We start from the raw sequence: 20779 nt of genomic DNA on the forward strand, positions 1-20779 counted from the left end.
CTAGGTCCTCTGGAAGAGCAACCAGTGCTCTTAACTGCCTAGTCATCTCTGCAGACCTCAAATTTAATTTCTTAGTTTATGAAGTAAAAGTGATAGTTATTCTTAGCTCATAAGCTGGCTGTAAAAATCTAATGAACTAACCAAAGCCTTTGAATTATACTGGATTCAGAATGTGTTCACACATTGCGGCTACCACCCTCCTTATTCTTCATCATTATTTTGACCCAGAGCTCAAAAAGGAGTAGAATAATAAAGGAATCCCTGAACAGGAAAGGAGGTCTGCAGTGGACGAATCAGAGGCTGGGGCCTTGGAATGGGATGGAGATGAAGTACATGGTTAGGGCAGCATAAGTAAGGACTAAGCTCAGATTCTCCTTACCCCAATGGGGGTCTACACTGTGGAAATCGTCCTGGTTATTTTTATTCACTGAAGAGTCTACAGAGGACTGAGTGTTCACTGTGATCATCAGATGGAGGAGGGAGACGAAGATAAGAAGAAAACATACTGTAGGCTTCATGCTTGTAGAAGGTTAGCCTCCTAGAGCTGGAAGAGAAAGGGAAAGAAGGTGAATCTCTGAGCTCCGCTGTGGCCATGAAGGAAGGGAGAAGACAATGTTTAATGTCAAGGGAGTAAATGGGGAGGAAGATCAGCATCCATAGTGCAGTTCTTCTAGGTTTGTGGAGTAGCAGAGGGGGTTCCCAAAGAGCAGATTCACTCACCAGAAAACCCAGGAAACATGTTGACTGGGAAGAAGTCTTTCCTCCTGTGGGATTATAGACCTGGACAGCTTTAATATATTTAAGTGCACACACAAAAGACTTTCAGTGTCTTGTTAGTGGGGTGTGACACATCACCACAATAAACTTTAGTGTGTCTTTGAGAAGCAACAGCTGCCCTCGCTATGGTTCCCTGCCAAGTCATTCTGCCTGCTTGTTCACCCCCCCTCCTTTCTTGGTCACCTGATAAGGACAACACCTGCACCTTCAGTTGCCTGTCCCATGTTAGGGCCCTCTTGCTTGATCCTTCACCAGGAAGTAGGTGCTTTGTGGTCTTCTGAGCAAAGGCATTACTTAACACCTGTTCAGACACCATTTTCTTGTTGCAAGCTAATCCCCTCTTTGTAAAAGTAATAGAAAATCTGATGATTCCTGACATAGAAATAAGGAAGGAAAAGCATGGTGTATTTGCTTTTCTAGAGTACTTTCAGAGTCTCAGCAAAGTTATCATTAGACTGATCTTTTCATATTTTTTTTTCACCATTCTCAATTTATCTTTTGATGGTGCCTTCTCCTAGTCACAAGTGGCAAGTAGTACATTCTGAGTCAGGACTGAGCAAAAAGGAAACATGGAGGCAACCCCATTATCTTTGGAGGCTTTGTCTTATCTTCTCATTTTGGAAACTTCTCATCTCTATCGTTAAGTTCTGGGTCATATTACTTCCCCTTTATACTACCTATGTCTGGTATGATGATTAACAGTCTCAGCCTGGTGGGATTTAGAACCACCGTAGAAGCAAACCTTTGTACTTGTGAGGATGTGACTACATTAGGTTAGTTGGCGGGAAAGGATACACCCTATGTGTGGACGGCCCCATTCTGTGAGCTCAGATCTCAGATTGAATACAAAGGAGAAAGGGAACTGACCACTAGCACTTGCCTCCTCCTGCTCCCTCCATGTACAACATGACCTGCTGCTTCATACTCTTGTCACCAAGTGTTAGTCGCCGTGATAAACCACACTTTTTATAACCCAAGATATACCTTTCCTTCCTTAAGTTGCTTGTGAGAAAAATGACTAACAGAAAGAACACTGGGTCCTGAAGTGGGTTTGTAGCTGAATAAACTTGACCATGTGGTTTGTAAGCCTTTGGAACTTGTTTGCAGAAGGATTGTGGAAGAGATCAGAATTGGAGGCTAGAAAAACTCCATATTGCCATATGCGGAGCATTATTCGGCTGTACTGGAGGGGGCTTAGAAGACAAGCATTTCAGGAGGAACACAAACATTGATAGCTTCTCTCATGTTACAGAGAGGAGAAAGAACTGGGCTAGGGGCAATTAGTGCTGGACTTTAGGAAAGAACATGGCTGCATTTGCCTATGCCCTGAGAACTGTATTAAGGCTGAATTGAAAAGTAATGAACTAATTTGTTCAGAAGTGGAAATGTCAAATTTGGATTCCATTCTGACCGTGGCATGGCTCCTGCTTACTGTCTTCCAGCTCTGCCGTGAAGAGCAAAACACACAGCCAAAAGATTAAAAATGTGCAAAGTGTGAGCAACTTTAAAATTACAGACAAGGCCCGGACAGGTAGAGGACACCCACATGCTCACCTGGCGCTGCTTGACCTGGATGGGCAGAAGACAACCATGGGCTGGCCTGGCACCACTAGGCCCATGCAGTCGGGTGCCATTATGGTGAGGGAATATATGGTGAGGAAATGAGAGAGGGAGAGGCAGAATGGTTCATGTGCAGTGGAGAGAGGTGGATCTGAAGAGGTGAAGGCGGGGAGGGGCGACAGGCTATTGTGGGTGGCCTGCTTGCTACCTGGGGCCATGGTGATATCTGGGCCCAGGCTGCTGCCAAGGGCCATGTCTGGGTCCGTGGTCCTGCTGCAGCCATGGTCTGTGTCGATGTCTGTGGCTCCTGTTACCACCGAAGGTCGTGTGGTATGGGGGATCTGGACCACTACCTGGGGCCGTGTTGGTGTCTGAGGACCATGCCACAGCAGGGACCATGCTGATCTAAGTGACCTGCACTGCGAGCCTGGGCCACGGAGACATCCAGGCCTGAACTGCTATTGAGGGCCATGTCTGAGTCAATGGTCCTACTGCAGCCAGTGTCTGTGTTGATGTCAATGGCTCCTGTTAGCACCAAAGGCTGTGCAGATGCCCTAAATTTGTGTTAATGTCTGAGGGTCATGTTGCCACCATGGCCATATAGATCTTAGTGGCCTTTGTGTCTACCTGGGGCTGTGGTAATATCTGTGCCCAAGCTACAGCCAAGGACTATGTCTAGGTCTGTGGCCCTGCCACAGCTGCAAACTTGTTGATGTTCAAGGTTACTATTACCACCAAAGGCTGTACAGATACCTGGGATCTGGGCCACCGCTGGGGGACATGCTGGTGTCTGTGGGCCACCCTACAGTCAGCACCATGCCAATCTGAGTGGCCTGCACTGCCACCCAGGGCCATAGTGACATATGAGCCCAGGCCACTGCTGAGGGCCATGTCTGGGGCCATAACCTATCACAGCTAGGATCTGTGTTGATGTCCACGGCCTATGTTGCCACCAAAGGCCACACAGATGCCCAGGGTCTGGGCCACCACCTGTGGCCATGTTGGTGCCCAAGCACCATGCTGCTGTTGGGGCCATACAAATCTGAGTGGCCTGGGATGCCACTCAGGGCCATGGTGTCATCTGGGCCTGAGCTATACTGAGGGCCATGTCTGATTCTGTGGTCCTACCACAGACAAGGTCTAAGTCAATGTCTGTGGCTTCTATTACTACGGAAGGTCATGCAGATGCCCGGGGTCTGGGCTGCCATTTGGGGCCATGTTGGTGTCCAGGTACCATGCTGCCACCAGGTCCATGCTGATCTGAGAGGCCTGCACTACTACCCAGGGCCATGGTGACATCTGGGCCCAATCTTGCTACTGAGGGACATGTCTGGGTCCATAGTCCCACTGCAGCTGAGGTCTGTGTCTGTTGCCCATGTTACCACAGAAGCCCATGTAAACCATGTATGTTGAGCTTGTTTAATAAACAAGCTGACTGGCCAATAGCTGAACAGGATAAAATTAGGTGGAAAAGCCAAACTGAGAATTATGGGATAAGGAAGGATGGAGTCAGGAGTCACTAGCCACATGAAGAACAAATTAGACACACAAGATGGGATAGAAGTAAAAGCCATGAGCTTTGGGGCAGCATATGATTAATAGTTGTAAGTTGTAAGAACTAGTTACTAACAAGCCTGAGCTATTGGCTGAGCATTTGTAATTAATATAGGCCTCAGTGTATTTATTTGAGAGTGGAAAACTCCAAATACAGGTACATCTACAACACAATTCCTTCACATAAGGATGGGGGAACATCTCAGAAGAGGAGCAGAAGACCGTGAGGACCAAAGGACGAGGAAGTCTGCTGTGATATTGTGTCTTCTAGAAATGACAGGGAAGCTATACACTCATGATACCTGAACAATGTGCATGTCAAAATAACACCCAAGTATCAGTACACATGCTAATGTGGGTGGGGGAAACTCATGGGTTGCCACCCCTAGACAAATAACTACAGACAGCTAATGACTACTGAGAGAGGGAGAACGTTGACATCTCCTTGAGGACTATGTAAAATCCATTCTGTAGACAAATTTCTAAATAATCTTATTAAATAAAAAACATGGAGCCAAATATAGGGGTAAAAGTCTTAGATCAGGGAAATAGGGAAAGCTACCAGCCAACCTTACCTCACCAACTCTGCAGCTTCCAAATGCGAGTTACTTCCTGTCTACCCACACCTTTATTGCCCAGCTACCTCACTTCCTCTTCCTACACAGCTCTGTCACTTTCTGTCTGTCTGTACAGACCTCCAGGCCTCTATAGTTAGTACTGGGATTAAAGGTGTATGTCACCATGCTTGGCTCTGTTCCCTAGTGTGGCCTTGAACACACAGAGATCCTGCCTGCTAAGGGAGTAAGGGCGTGTGCTGCCTGACTTCTTGTTTACTTAAAATGGCTGGCCTTTTCCCCCTGATCTCCAGGTAAGCTTTATTTATTAACATACAAATAAAATATCACCACATTTCAGCACAAATAAAACATCACTACACCATTCAATAATATGGAGCTCTACACCATGGAGCAGGGGAAACTTGGGTTTATAAAACTTGTTGATACTTCTAATTAATTGTAAAGCCATAAAAGTCCCTTATCCACCAAGGTTCAGTTATGTGCTCCTGGCTTTTCTTTCCTACCTGTCATTCTGTCTTTTTGCCTCAGCAAATAGGGGAGAAAATGAAGGGGTGGGTAATGGAGGACTCTAGGGTTCTGACCCAGGAAGGAAATGGTCGATGTGGAGAGGAAATTTTTGCAAATTGGTCATGGCCAAGCAGAAGTAATATCATCTCTGTCATATTCTTAGAGTAGATACTCAGCCATTGAACTTTCTAATGAATTCCTTTTGAAGGAGCTTCTATAATGGTTGGGGGAGGAATGGATGCCACTGAGGAAAATTTATGAGCCATGTGTCCTTTAATTCTTTAACATTGTAAGAGGAGAGCTAAACTAATCAAAAATAAGACCCAAACACACACACACATACACAAATTAATCTATTAGATGCCCTTAGTTAAATACTGAAACTTGTAAGGCATGTAACTGAGTTTGGAATTCTTTTTTATACTGGCCATAAAACCAGAGCAAACATAATTTGAGAGGTTCTGGATGAGGATACTATTATTAAATATATGTTATATATTACAGTCTATAATAAATGAAATAGAAATTTTATAATGTATTTAAAATTTTCGGAACATTTTTGTGTGCATGCATGTGTTAAAGGTGTGTGTTTGTGTGTTATGTGAGTGAAAACACCCATGCCAAGGCTTGCATGTGGAAGTCAGAGATCACCTTGTGGGAATCAGTTTTCCCTTCTACATTCTGTATCCCATGAATTCAAAACAGGTAATCAGGCTTGGTGACAGTCACCTTTACCCATTCAGCCATTGCACCAGCTATTATAACATTTATGTTATATATTTCTTCTTTTAATCACTGAAATATGACTAAGAACAGTAAGTAATAACCATGCTATAGCCTTAATGTTATGTCAGGTTGACATTTTCTTAATTGAACAACTTACTACATAACTTTTAAATTCAGAGAAACTAAAACTTTCAAGATGTGGGCATAATGTAGTTCAGTTTGTTGGCAGAAAGTATCATAAATGTTTTCTAGTTAAAATTCCCAATAGAGTTCTTGTTCTTTTTTGAACCTTAGAAGTCTAGTTGTCCCTGTCCACATTTCCACTGGCATTATGGTCTTCCAAACTCCCACCATAATAACCCACTAACTTCTGCATACAGCAATCTAGGTCTTCTCTGTATATCATATATCAGACTGAGATTACCATCAAGTATTAGAGCTTGCAAGGCTCTTGGAATGGAACAAACCTGACTTTGTCACTCAAAAGGCAACCCACAGAAAACTGTGGCGATCATTGTGGTTTACCTAAGGTCAAAAATGAGCACTGCTTGAAGATCTTGACTTGGGAGTAGAACCTCTGTTCCACTGCATAGTCTTTTGTATGATGCCGTCTAACTTTTCTGGAATTAAATGAAATCTAAAGAATGGGATGCAACATTATCTTTGCTAAACTTTAGATACATTTTCTATTTCAGTGAGTCTCTGGTCATAAAAGAGAAAAGTCATATAAATTATACAGCAAAAAAATGTATACATCATAATTAGAAAATACAATAGCAGGCTAGAGAGATGGCTCAGTGGTTAAGAGCACACACTGTTCTTCCAGAGGACTGGGGTTCAATTCCCAGCACCCACATGGCAGCTTATCACTGCCTGTAACTCCAAGATCTGACACCCTCACACAAACATACATGTAGGCAAAACACCAATGCACATAAAATGAAAATAAATAAATTAAACAAAAATACAATAGCAAAGTTGTTTCTTTTTCTAGATGCCAGACTGAGACCACAGAATAATGGAGATGCTAACACTCAGTTTGCAGACTATATTCCCCTTAACAAAGCTATTTTCAAATCCAGGTGTCTGGTGAGAAATGTTAACTTTGATCTCTACCAGTGGGTAATGGATATTTATTTAAAAACTAAATAATAGCATGCTGTAGCTGGGGAAAAGAATTCTGACAACAACTAGTTTCAATATTTAGTGTTTTGTAGCTCTCTTTCTCAAAGCTTAGTCTTCATGGATGTTATGTTCACTAACGTATTCCTTGTAATCAGTCTCTATTGTTATTATTATTATTAATTATTATTATAACTTTTCCATGTCAAGCCCTGGTAAAGAGCTTTGAGCTGGGCCTGAGACTTTATAGCTGCCCTACCAATCAGAATGGTCATTATCTCCTTCACTTGCACAAACCTGGGTGTTGTGCCATAGATTAGCATCTAGGAGCTAGTTCTGCTCTGAAAACTTCTGCTGTTCCCCGTTGCACTTCCTCTCTGGAGTTTAAAAGTTCAAGTGTAGAATTAAGGAACAATTTAAACCACTGGTTCTTATTGAAGGTGGGCTGATGCTGAGATATCTGGGTTATGACCACAGCATTCCCTGTTGACATCAAGTTTGGCAAAAGCTTCATAATTTCTGAGTATTCTAATTTTTGTTGATTTTCTTTTGCCAGTAAAATAGGTTGTATTTATACATCTGGCAAGGAACCAGTTCATTTGGGGCAATGTCATTGTGTATTGGCATGGAGCCTGGCTTCTTTGTGAGGTGTGGTTTGGAAGTCTGGTACCGGGATTGGAGATCTGGGCAATATGTGGTACAAGAGACAGAAAAACTGAAGGATGGCCACAACCCTGGTTTGGGGAAAGACTGTTATTTAATTTTTAGTTCAGGTTAAGTTCCAAACTTACCAGTTGGACCTGGAGAGACCCTGGAACAAAATAAGCATAAAAGCAATGCTGGGAACCAAGTAAGAAAGTCTATCTAACAATTTAAACATTTGAAATTTGGTGCAAAGCTAGGGATTCAGAGTATCTGAAAAAAATTAACTTGTCGTCTAAACGTAATGTATCCCCATTCAAAGGAAGAACCACAGTTACTAAGTGTGTGTGTGCCATTATCCGTGGCAATGTGGGAGCATGTTGAGGGATGTATGGGGGGAGGTCTGTATGTGTGGAGGTCCAAGGTCCACTTCTGAGATAGTCCTCAGGTTTTGTCCACCTTGTTTTTGAAACATGTTCTCTTAGTTGGCTCGAAGCTTGCCAATTCAGTCAGGGCAGCTGGCCAGCAAGCCCCAAGGACCTGGCTGTGTCTGCCTCCCAAACCCTGGGAATAGAAGCAGTTACCACCACAACTGAGTTTTTATGTGAGCCTTGGTTATTGACCTCAAGGTTTATGTTTGTGCTGTGAGTACTTTACCAATTGTGCTTGTCTCCCAGCCTTTAATTTCCATTATGCCATTATCTTTCCATTTCCCCAAAAATAGTACAGATGTAAAGAGTATGCACATTCTTTTGTGTTTTCTTCTAAAAAGATAGTTTATTACTGAAGTCGTTTATTTACTACTGGTTCATGGACAACAGAAGTCTCTGACATTTCTCATTCTGTTTCTATCTCCACTATGTTCTTGTTTTTGCTACATCCTTCCTCCAAATCTTTGCTCTTGGGAAAGTCACATTGAAAGCCATCCTTGGCTTCAAACTCACTATTTGACTATACTGAAAGGTTTTTTTTGTTTTGTTTGGCAGATTCATTTTTAACATCTCTTACATTTCCATGATCGTTTTCATCTTTTATATCCTTTATAATATTCTACATGTTCATTTATAAAACAAGTGTTTACTTAGGGAACCAGACATTATTAGACCATTCCATAACCAAAGCCTGTAGTAGGAATCTTAAAAGGTCTCATCAATTAAATCAAACCTGAGGTCAGTTATTGGGGTGAACACTGGAAGATCAGAGAGACAGAACAAGCCACAGCTAACCTCACCTGGCCAACTTCTCAGCTGATCTTGTTTCCTCAGACTGGAAGCCTCTGTGTCCTCATATCCGAATGGCTCTCAGCTGAACTGTGCTGCTCAAAACCTAAAAGCTTAACCAGCCAAATCCTTAACCAGCCAAATGCTTCTAGTTTCTGGTCTTCACGCCTTATATATCTTTCTGGTTTTGCCATCACTCCCTGGGATTAAAGGCTCACTTCTTGGGATTAAAGGCGTGTGTCACCATGCCTGGTTGTTTCCAATGTGGCCTTGAACTCACAGAGATCCAGAGGGATTTCTACCTCTGGAATGCTAAGATTAAAGGTGTGAGTGCCACCATTTTCTAGCCTTTGTATCTAGTGGCTGTTCTGTCTCTGACCCCAGGTAAGTTTATTAGGTTGTACAATATTTTGGAGAACACAATACCACCACAAAAGCCTCTGCTCCCATGGAGATAACAGCACACAAGAAGACAACATTAAATATGTCATAGCAATTTACAGCAATAAGTACACATTTATCATTTGTTAAAAGTTAAGGTAAAAAGTGGAAGGGAGTGTCCCCTGTGGAAGAGACAGTGATGAGATTTGAGGATCAGCAGAACAGCCTGGTCAAAAGCCCAGAGCAGGAAGAAATCCTTCCAGGGAGACCTTTAAGATGGGAGCCACACCAATTGACAGGAAAGTAGCCCATGAGACAGGAGCAAGAATGTATTTGGGGACAGTCTGGGAGTGACAATGATCTTCATGAAAGGTGCTGGACATGTAGAGTAAGTGGTAGCAGACTGGCTTAAAGAAGTATCGATACTTGAGATAAAAATATAAATCTATAAAAACTGCTTAAGGATTTGGTAATGCTGCTAATGTGCTGTGCTTCTGGATACATCTGAAAATCTTTAGTAAAACAGATGCAGAGCCTCTGAGCTGCAGGTGGTAGATGGGATTAATCACACAAAGATTTCATTAGGAGGCACATCTGAAGAAAGCAAATAGGCAAAGGGCAGAGAAGGCTGGTGAGCTGTAAGGGAGTATGCAGGTTTGGCCTGGATTCAAGAAGAGAGCAAGAGATGAAAGAGCCACCCTGCAGTACAGTCATTGAAGGGTCCTTGTGCCCTGTCCCATCTCCCTGGAATTTCTCTGCTCAGTGTCACTGCCACAGTCTGATAGGTAGAGTGATAAATTTAAGAACAGAACCTGGGTACTTGATTTACCACATTGCTCTAGCTAGAGTTCTTATAGTCTCAAGGCCATCTTGCCTTTAAATACATGTATTTTAGCTAGTCTAGCTACAGACCAGCCCTGACAATCCTCTGCAGCATCTGTAGGGTCTCCAGGAACTTGCTGTAGCTGGGGGATGGAGTGTCTAACAAAGACGCTGTGGTACTGTAATAGTAAATTTATCTCATGGTTTTCATATTGTCTCTCCCAGGTTTCTATGTGTCTGATATTTCTACAACTTTTTTTTTTCCTCTTATGAATCTTCACACTGCCAGAGAAGCAAATTCACAAAATTATTTATATGAAAAAATAAGGTGTTTTCCTAATGTTTTATTCCCTGAAATTATTAGGACTAGTTATTTCTTACTGAAAAGTTTGACTTAGGTCAACAAACAACCCTAAATTTCCTGCCTTATATTTTAATCTCTATACAACTTCTACGGGCATCTCAGAAGATGGTGCCATTTCCTCCTGTCCCAGCTGTGAAGAAAGAGGCTCCTTATCTTCTCAGGAAACCAGGTTCCCCATCTTGAGAATGGACAAACTCTCAGGACAGTGGTGGGGATTAAATGGACTGTGTGTGTAAAATTACAGTGATAGTTTCTACACAGCATTTAATAAAGGTGAGTTACCATTATATCTTTGAAAATGATTACATTACCATCCTCTTCCAAATCAATGTCAATAAGCTTGGCGTTGGTTAACTGGCTGTTGAGATTAAACTGGCTCACTGTAAATGTGAAGAAATATTTTTTGCTTTGTCAAGGTGGTTGCTTTGTTTCAAAGATGAAGTCTCAAATTGTTACTTCAACCTGATGTTTCTAAGTCTAAGACAGTTAATAAATCACACCTCAAACTCAGAAATAATGATTTCACAGTCAAGTATATCCTTTCGTTCTGGAACATACTGATGAAATATAATGATTAATATTGTGTATTATGAAGAGGAGAGTCTAGCCATGCAGGCACTCAGTTTAACTCTGTTTTTTTTCTCTCTGCTTGCATAATGCTTATTCTGAGGACTAAAAAGTAAACTTCCTTCTTCAGTGTTGAAATCAGCATTAACTTGATTGCTGGTGCTGTTCTTGTTCCATGAAAGCTAATGTTATGTATGATGTACAGGAACATCCCTCTTGTATTGATTACTCTTGTTGCTGTGATAAAATACCATGACCAGAAGCAACTTGTATAAGAAAGAGTGTTTTTGGTTTGTGGTTCCAGAGGAAGAGTCCATAATGGTGGGGGAGGCATGGCAGCAGGTGGACAGAGCAGGAAGGCGGATGATCACTTTTCATCACACAACAAGCCAAAAGAGCGAACTGGAAGTGGACAAGGCTACATGAGTTTAGGCCCCAGATGTTACCCAAAGAGAAGCCATGCAAGACAGAAGGAGAATGTAGTCAACTACAAGTCAAGGAGAAACATCTTATAAGACTGTTAGTCCTTCTCCACCTTGGTCTCAAGGTGCCAGCCTCCAACACTGTGAGATGCTAAATTTCTATTTGCTGTATTGCTGAGAGCCTGCCCTCTCATGTGCTCCTGCTCATTCTAAAGACTTCATAACCTCTCCAAACAGGGCTGGTGAGCCAGGATCAAAACTATAAATACATGAGCCTTTGGAGACGTTTCTCATTCAAACCACCACCCTTGTTGAAACCAGACTTCCCTCATACAGCTGTTTACCTCTTTACTTCTCTCAGACAGGTTTTCTTATACTTAGAGATTTATCACTGTCAAAGGGAAGGATAGCAAGCATAGACAAGGGAAAATACAGATGAAGTTGTTTACTGTTCTCAGTCTGCTTCCAGGTTTTGAACTAGCACCCTAAGACAGGCTCACATGTTCAGTTCTGTTGTTGGTGTTGACTCTTGAGTTGCAAATGGCATCTCTTATAGTCTATGATGCCTTTATTCTGCACTGTTGTTTTAGTTTCTGCATACTGAGAAACTCAAGAAACAGAAATTTAGTATCTTGCAAGTCTGAAGTTGGAAGACTGAGACCAAGGTGTAGTTGGGCTATAAGTTTATAAGAACTTCCTCTTGCAATTGGAGAAAACAAACAATTAAACAGTAAGACACCCTGGGAGGTATTCTGTGCAGAAAAAAGAAATGATGTATATCTATAGATATTGTATCATTAGGAATATTTGTTTTGTATGATGTCCTAAATAATATTAAGCCTTAAAGAAAAAAAGACTTCTCCTTACTTATAGCTGGCCGCCTTCTCCCTGTTTCCCATGTTCTGCTTTTCCAGTGACATCTGTGTCCTAAGCTCACCTTTTCATGAGTACACCTGGATCATCATGTCATTGACTCAGAACCTAATCTATTTACCCTGAATTACCATAATCACCTTTAAAACTCAGTGTCTCCAGTATAGTCACATTCTGGGTACCAAAATTAAAGTTTCAACATGTTGGTGAGGAGGAGGCACAATTCAGCCCATAACACCATTATTGTAGGGAAACTGAAGGGAATCCACTTACATTTAAAACAAAGAGTGGCTGTCTATCAGACGGAACAGCCAGACAAGCAGTTCAAAGCATGTATTTGAATGGAAAATAGTTTTTACAATGTATTGTGATAAAGGTTTAATGAGATGCTTCAATAAAATATATACAAGCTTGCTTTATATGCAGCAAGATGGGAAAAAACAGGCAATTTAGGTGTCAAAAGGAGGTCAGTACCTCTTGGGAGGGGGGTATGAAATAGAAGAACACTTTATTTGCTGATATATGCATCTTTGTCTCTGTTATCTCAATTCTGAGAAAATAAAATAATGGCATGTTTGTGCCAAATAAGTAGTATGCTCTAAACGTCTGCTGGGGGAGGATGTATGAGAAATACAGGTTCCAACAAAGATACAGTGGTGGGGGCTCTATTCTGGTAATGTCTCTAGGAATTAGAGAGGGTTCCATAGGAATTTAAATAACTGCCTATATGTTTAGCTGTGGTACACATTTTTCTGGTGGCTTAAAAGGAAGCCATATTTATGGTGATATTTTATTTGTACTAAAATATGATTTGTATGTTAATAAATAAAGTTGCCTGGGGGTCAGAGCTAATAGCAAGCCTTAGCAGAAGCTGGGCGGTGGTGGTGCACGCTTTAATCCCAGCTCTTGGGAGGTAGAGCTTAGTGGATCTCTGTGTGTTCAAGGATACAGCCAGCATGGAGACACATGCCTTTAATCTCAATACCAACCATAGAAGACCTGGAGGTCTGTACAGAAAGGCAGTGACTAGGAGGTCATGTGGTTGGGTTTACAACCAAAGAGAAGTGTGGTGGTATTTTACTTGTACTGAAATGTGATTTTAATTGTATGTTATTAAATAAAGTTGTCTGGGGTTCAGAGCTATTAGAGTCATAGCAAGTGCATGGCGGCGGTGGCGCACGCCTTTAAGGACCTGGAGGGCGGTACATTCAGGCAGTGACGAGGCAGTCACATGTTTGGGTTTACAACCAATGAGAAGGCAGAACAGGAAGACTTTAAAGACAGACACACAGGAAGTAGGTCCTTTTTGGAGAGCTCTCTTGGCTGGAGAGGATCCCTGAATCAGGAAGGGTGAGGCTCTTAGCTCTGACCTCTTGGCTTTCTTCTCTGAATTGGCTCTGTGTTTCTTATTTTATAAGACCGTTGGTTACATCTACATTTGGCGCCCAACGTGACAAGAATCCATTAAAAACCACTTAACTTGGCTTGGCGGCAGGTCCAGTTTCCCGCCAGGGCGGCCGGCAGGTTCGGTCTCCCGCCAGGGCGGCCGGCAGGTCCCGTTTCCCGCCAGGGCGGACGGCTCCCTAGCCCGGGCCCAGGTCGGCTTGGCCTCAGGCCAGACTAACTTTGAGCTACTTGCTTAAAGCCGGTGCTACAGACAATTCAGGCCTGCCCTGCCGAACAGGGCCCCTGCCTGTAAAGCCAACGCACGTGGTTGGAGCTTAAGGTAGCCAGAGCCAAGGCTTGACTAGGCTCAAGCGGGAACACGTGGCTGGATTCAAGTTCTTAGGCAGAACTTGTGGCTACGGTACTTGCGTGTTCCCTCTCTCTCTCTCTCTCTCTGGATTCACACCTCGGACACTAGGAGGCTGGTTTGAAATTCCCTTGGATTGGTACTGTTCTACGAGGACTTGGTAAGTCACTTAACATATCGAATATTTTAAAGGAAACTATTTAAAAGAGAAATTTTTTCCACATTTAAAAAAATGGGTTTTCTGTGTTCATTGGAAGAAAATTGGGCTTTGTTTGCAATTTTAGACAGTCTGACAATGGAACAGCTATATGAGAAGATTAATGTTGACCGAATTATGCTTTTTATTACTATGCTTATTCTCATTTTACAATTTAAAAAGATAATCAATTTAAGTGCCAGGATGACAGCTTTAGAAAAACTTGATAAACCTGTAAAAACTCAGACAGAAGAAACTAACAGTGAAGTTACTTCAAGATTGGATCATAGGGTTACAGAAAGAAAGCCTGTGTTCACACAGTCACCCTTGGTTTGTCCAGTAACCGTACAGCAGTTGCCTGATCAAATGACTACACAAAATATTTGGGCTCCAATTGAAATGTTAGATTTACGAAGGTTTAAGGAGGCAATAGTATCTTATGGCATGCATTCCCCGTATGTAAAGCAAATGTTAAACTCTTGGTCAACATATAATTGGATTGTACCACAGGATTGGCGGGAGCTGGCACAAGCTGTTCTTGAACCCAGTCAAAGGCTTCAGTGGCTAACTTGGTTCAAGGATGAAGCTAAAAACATAGAAAAACAGTGGAGGGATAAAGGAATACAAGTCTGCCAGGATCAGCTTATTGGAGAAGGTCAATATGCTTCAGCACAAGCACAATGTTTATATGATGTCCAAACCCTAATTTTATGTTGAACAGCAGCCTTGAATGCATGGGACAGAGTTGAGGAACCAGGAAAAAAAACTGAGTCATTTACAAAGGTTGTACAAGGCCCAAAAGAATCTTTCACAGATTTTTTACAAAGACTGGCTTCAGCAGTAAAGAGAATGGTCCCGGATTCAGAAGCTAGTAAGATAATAATTGAAACTTTGGCCTTTGAGAATGCGAATGCAGCATGCAAAACAATAATCAGGCCATTAAAGGCAAGATCTGCACCTTTGGAAGATTGGATTAGAGACACGGTTAATGTTGAAGCTCATGAGCATGATGATACGTGGGTAGGAGAAGCAATTTCAAGAGGTTTGAGGAATGTTAGATGTTTTGGATGTGGAAAGCAAGGACATTTGAAAAGGGACTGTAAACAGGTCATTCCTAGAAACAATGTTTCTTCAAGGAACAATGGCAACAGACTGCCCCTTCCTTCTGGAGTATGCAGAAGGTGTGGTAAGGGAAAACACTGGACCAATGAGTGTAGATCAACAAGGGACAGACAGGGTAATCCTTTGCCTCAGTCTTCGGGAAACTCCCAGAGGGGCCTCATGCAGGCCCCAATAGCAAATCCAGTTCAAACCTTTCCTGCAGTCGTAGAGGAAACCCCAAATCAGAGCAATTAAATAACCAAATGCCTATTGGAATAAGTCATGCTGGTCAGGATGATGAAACAGAGAGAACAGAAAATTCAGGAGAAAACATAAAGAAAATTTTTTGGCAAACTTCTATTAATGAACAAAGACCAAAATTATCGATAAAAATAAATGATGTTTTGTTGTCTGGTCTGGTAGACACAGGTGCGGACGTTACCATAATTGCACCAGAATTTTGGCATCCAACTTGGCCTCTTCAGGAGGTAAACATTCAACTGTTAGGAATTGGGACATTATCTCAGGTGAAACAGAGTACAAGATGGCTCGAATGTATAGGTCCAGAAGGACAGAGAGCAAAATTAAAACCATATGTGGCTAACATAGCTATGAACCTGTGGGGTCGAGACTTGTTACAACAATGGAATACTCAGATTAACATCCCTCCAATCTCAGAAACAAATCATAAACTAGCACATGTTTCTGAGAGAAATATTAGAAGGCATTATTCTGAGTGGTCACCAGCCATCCATATTATACAAGAACAGGGCACAACAACTGATGATCTTCCAAAGACATCAACAGCTCTACCTTTAAAATGGTTAACAGACAAGCCTGTATGGGTCCAGCAATGGCCTTTAACAACAGAGAAACTCCAGGCTTTAGAAGAGCTGGTAGAAGAACAGTTAAATGCTCAGCATATTGAAGAATCAACCAGCCCTTGGAATTCTCCTGTATTTGTTATTAAGAAGAAATCTGGTAAATGGAGAATGGTAACAGACCTTAGAGCAATTAACAAAGTAATTCAGCCAATGGGCTCTCTACAATCTGGAATTCCTTTGCCTACTCTGTTACCAAAAGGATGGCCTCTCATAGTTATTGATTTAAAAGACTGTTTCTTTTCAATACCCTTACAAGAAAAAGACAGAGAAAGATTTGCTTTCACAGTGCCTACTTACAATAATTCTCAACCGGTTAAAAGATTTCAATGGAGAGTCCTCCCACAGGGAATGTTGAATAGCCCAACTCTGTGCCAATATTTTGTACAACAACCATTGGAAGTGATATGTAAAAAATTTCCTAAATCTATAATTTATCATTATATGGATGATATTTTACTAGCTGACTCAAATGCAGATACTTTAGAAAGAATGTTTGAAGAAGTAAAGAAAATTTTGCCTTGCTGGGGATTACAAATTGCTCCTGAAAAGATACAAAGAGGAGATTCTATTAATTATTTAGGATATAAAATAGAGCTACAAAAAATTAGACCCCAAAAGGTGCAAATTAGGAGAGATAGACTACAGACTCTTAATGACTTTCAAAGATTATTTGGAGATATTTCTCATCTACACACTATTGTTGGGGTAAAAAATGATGAACTGCATAATTTGTTCAAAACCTTAGAAGGTGACAAGGACTTAAATAGTCCAAGAGAATTATCACCTGAAGCTGAGAAAGAATTGGCCTTGGTAGAAAAGAAAGTACATGAAGGACACGTGGATCGTATTGATCCAAAGTTGGATTGCATTTTGGTTATTTTACCTTCTAGACATTCTCCTACAGGAATATTAATGCAGAGGGAAGATATTATATTAGAATGGATATTTTTACCAAATAAACCAAATAAAAAATTAAAAACTTATGTGGAAAAAATCTCTGACTTGATTTGGAAAGGAAAATTGAGACTTCGTCAATTAGCAGGAATAGACCCAGCAGAAATTGTTGTACCTTTAACTAAGGAGGATATTGAAAAATTATGGACAGAAAGTGAACCTTGGCAAAGAGCTTGCAGTAATTTTTTGGTAGAAATTAACAGCAAGTATCCCAAAAGCGATAGAATTGATCTTATAAAGAGAGCTGATTGGATCTTGCCTCGAATTGTACGAGAAAAACCCATATCTGGAGTTCGTACATTGTATACAGATGCCAACAAACAAGGAAAGGCAGGTTACAAATCAGAAAATTTAAGTAAAGTGGTTCAAAGTCCTTATAATTCAGTTCAAAAATCAGAATTGTATGCTATTCTGTTGGTATTAATGGATTTTTCAGAACCTCTCAACATAGTAACCGACTCTCAGTATGCTGAAAGAGTAGTATTACATATTGAAACTGCAGAATTTATCCCTGATGCTTCAGAATTAACTTCACTATTTATTCAATTACAAGATACAATCAGGAAAAGGAGTCATCCTTTATATATAACTCACATTCGATCCCATACTGGTCTGCCAGGCCCTCTAGCACAAGGCAATGATGAGATTGATAAATTATTGATAGGAAATGTGCTGGAGGCCTCAGAATTTCATAAAAAACATCATGTCAATAGTAAAGGTTTAAAAAAGGATTTTTCCATAACCTGGCAACAAGCCAAAGAAATAGTAAAGAAATGTCCTACTTGTTCCTTCTACAATCAAACGCCATTACCAGCTGGATGTAACCCAAAAGGTACTCAAAGGAATGAAATCTGGCAGATGGACGTGTTTCACTTTGCAGAATTTGGAAAACTGAAATATGTACACCACACTATCGATACTTATTCAGGATTTCAGTGGGCAACTGCTTTGAGTTCTGAAAAAGCTGATTCTGTAATCACTCATTTGCTCGAAGTTATGGCCATCATGGGTATACCTGCACAAATCAAAACTGATAATGCTCCATCATATGTCTCTGTTAAAATGAAACAGTTTTTTGCTTATTACAATATAAAGCATATTACAGGCATACCACATAATCCTACAGGTCAAGCAATTGTAGAAAGATCAAACAGAACTCTAAAGGATATGCTAAATAAACAAAAAGGGGTAACAAAAACCCCCAGAAACAGACTGCATAATGCTCTATTAACTTTGAATTTTCTTAATGCCAATGAGAAAGGAACAACAGCTGCAGAGAGACATTGGATAATAGAAAAAAACTACAGAATTAAATCAGCCTATATACTTTAAGGATGTGCTGACCTCAGAATGGAAACCAGGGTATGTGTTACGTTGGGGACGAGGTTTTGCTTTTGTTTCTACAGGAGAAGATAAGTTGTGGGTACCATCAAAATTGATAAAGGTTCGATTTGAACAAGAGAAACCTCTTAATTAGAGGAGGTGATAGTTCTTCAACCAGCATGAACATCCAATTTAAATTAACTTATACCAGTAACACATGTCTTTTCATTTAATCAGATAATAACTTGCCAAAAAGGAACATCCCCAAAATTAGTCTTGGGGAAAGGTTTTTGTTTTTGTCTTTTAGGAGAATGAAGGTTAAGGAATCTGAAGAACACTGGACAAATGAGACAACTGAGAAAAGGGACAAATCATCTATCCCAGGAAACAGAGTGAAACGGCGTATGGGTATATATTATCTAAAAAATTTTATGTCTTCCTAAATGTTTGTTTCTGCTTTTCTCTAAAAATTTAACACTACTGGTCTTCTAATAGTCCCAGTTCAATTAAAATTTAAAGCTGACTTTGGAGTTGGAGAATGGCTCTCTCCTTCTTTAAACTCAAGCATGTTGTTAAAAGGAAAATGCAAACCCCCTGTATCATGCCAGAATAAAAGAGCCATCTTCTGCTATGAGACAGGAGAAAAGCCAAATTAACTAAGGGACTATTCTATTACTAATCTCAACTCTTTGATTCTATTCTGATTCTTTAAAACTTTTCTTAAAGTATAAATTTTATATCAAAATTTACAAGATTAATATATATAGATATATAGATATATATACATTTTAACCTTTGTTAAGATATGAATGGTCATATAGAGTATTAATTAATTCTAGAAAAAAGGCTTCAATTAGCTGCATATATATGTCTTTGTGTTCGAGTCTCTTATCAGTTTTCTGCAGGAAATCACGGCCAGGCCTAACATCAACTGAAGTCTCCAGGAAGAAGTTGGGGCCCCACAACAACAACAATTCCACGTGGACAATAATAACATCATTAAGCTGACAAACATCATCTACAGATCAGCTTTGAACTACAAGGTGCTCATAGCAATTTTGAGATGACTAGCTGAGATGATCCAGTCTCAAAGACTACTTGAATAAAGACTTGAGATAAACCCTGAACTTTGGCATTATACACAGACTGGATAATGAAGGTTATGGTTACCTTTCCTAGAATTTGACAATTAACCTAAAATTTTTCTTTCAGGATAAAGATAACTTCGCCCATACCCAGCAGGAAGCAATTTTAAGAATACGACGCCCACATTCCCAAAGAGGTGGTGTGGGGCGGGTGGTTTTTTGGTCTTTTTAATGGGTTTTGGGTCTGGGATAATTTTCGTTGTTTAGGGGAGTTGGTTACAAGTTGTTGTCAAGGGTTAGGAAAAAGGCTAAGCAAAGGAGATTAGATTTAAGGTTCTTGTTTAAAAAAAAAAGAGAAAGAAAGAAGAAGAAAAAGACAATTACTAGTTTTAAATACTTTACATTGGATTGGATTGTTTTATATTGTATACAAATTATATATATTGAAATTGATATTGTTAGAAAATGCTATATGTATATTTCTAATTGTACTTATACCGTTCATTTAACAATGCAATTTTCTGATCCTTGAATGTTATGATTACCAACTATTAGGATATAAAGAAATGAAAGTTAGTAGTTAGACATTACAATAGAACTTGTAGTCATATTAGATATGTTTTAAAAATTGAGCAGATATATTTTAGACAGGTCATCTTCAAACCCTTCAGAGATCTACAGAATGTGGCATTTAAAATGTTTTAATAACTTAGAAAATTTTTCTTTTTTGTTATGATTATGAGACATGTCGGCTCCTGGCAGTACCAATCTACTTCAGAGAAAATATGGGCATTGAAGAAACTGCATATGGAGTTAACTTTCATTGTGGCAAAAGTTAGCCACTGGACAACAAAGTATCCTTGAATCAACTGCTGACAAAATGGACAGACAGGACATGAAACAAAGGACTACTGATTCTTGCCAAAACGAGTGTGGTTATGGCTTTATCAAAAGGCATCTTCTGAGGCCAGGACAATATGGCACCATCCCTGAAGTGGCCTTCGCAATCCGGAAAAGGTACAATGCCCTTTTCTTCGAAGGCAGCTGAATAGGCAGTGGGCCGATGGCTTCTGATGTGCAATGGAACAGCAGCTGAAACAGTTATTCTTGAAGAGTAACTAAGCTCACGCCTCGCAATAGTAAACTGGCATTTGACAGAGGGATGTGGAGAAGAACGGGATGCTAAGATGAAGCCATATATACACAGCCAAGAATGGACAGCTGAATTAAAAAATCAACAACAATTTCCAGAATTTAAAATCCTGAATCATGACATGACACTAGTGGAATTCAGGTGTTTCTGGTACATGGACTGCTCTCACCCAATGTGAGGTTGAACTGTCGACCTTGTGTACATCCTACTTCACA

This window comes from Peromyscus californicus, unplaced genomic scaffold (genome assembly GCF_007827085.1).
Source record: "Peromyscus californicus insignis strain IS unplaced genomic scaffold, ASM782708v3 Scaffold_16__1_contigs__length_79575227, whole genome shotgun sequence".
NCBI lineage: Eukaryota > Metazoa > Chordata > Mammalia > Rodentia > Cricetidae > Peromyscus > Peromyscus californicus.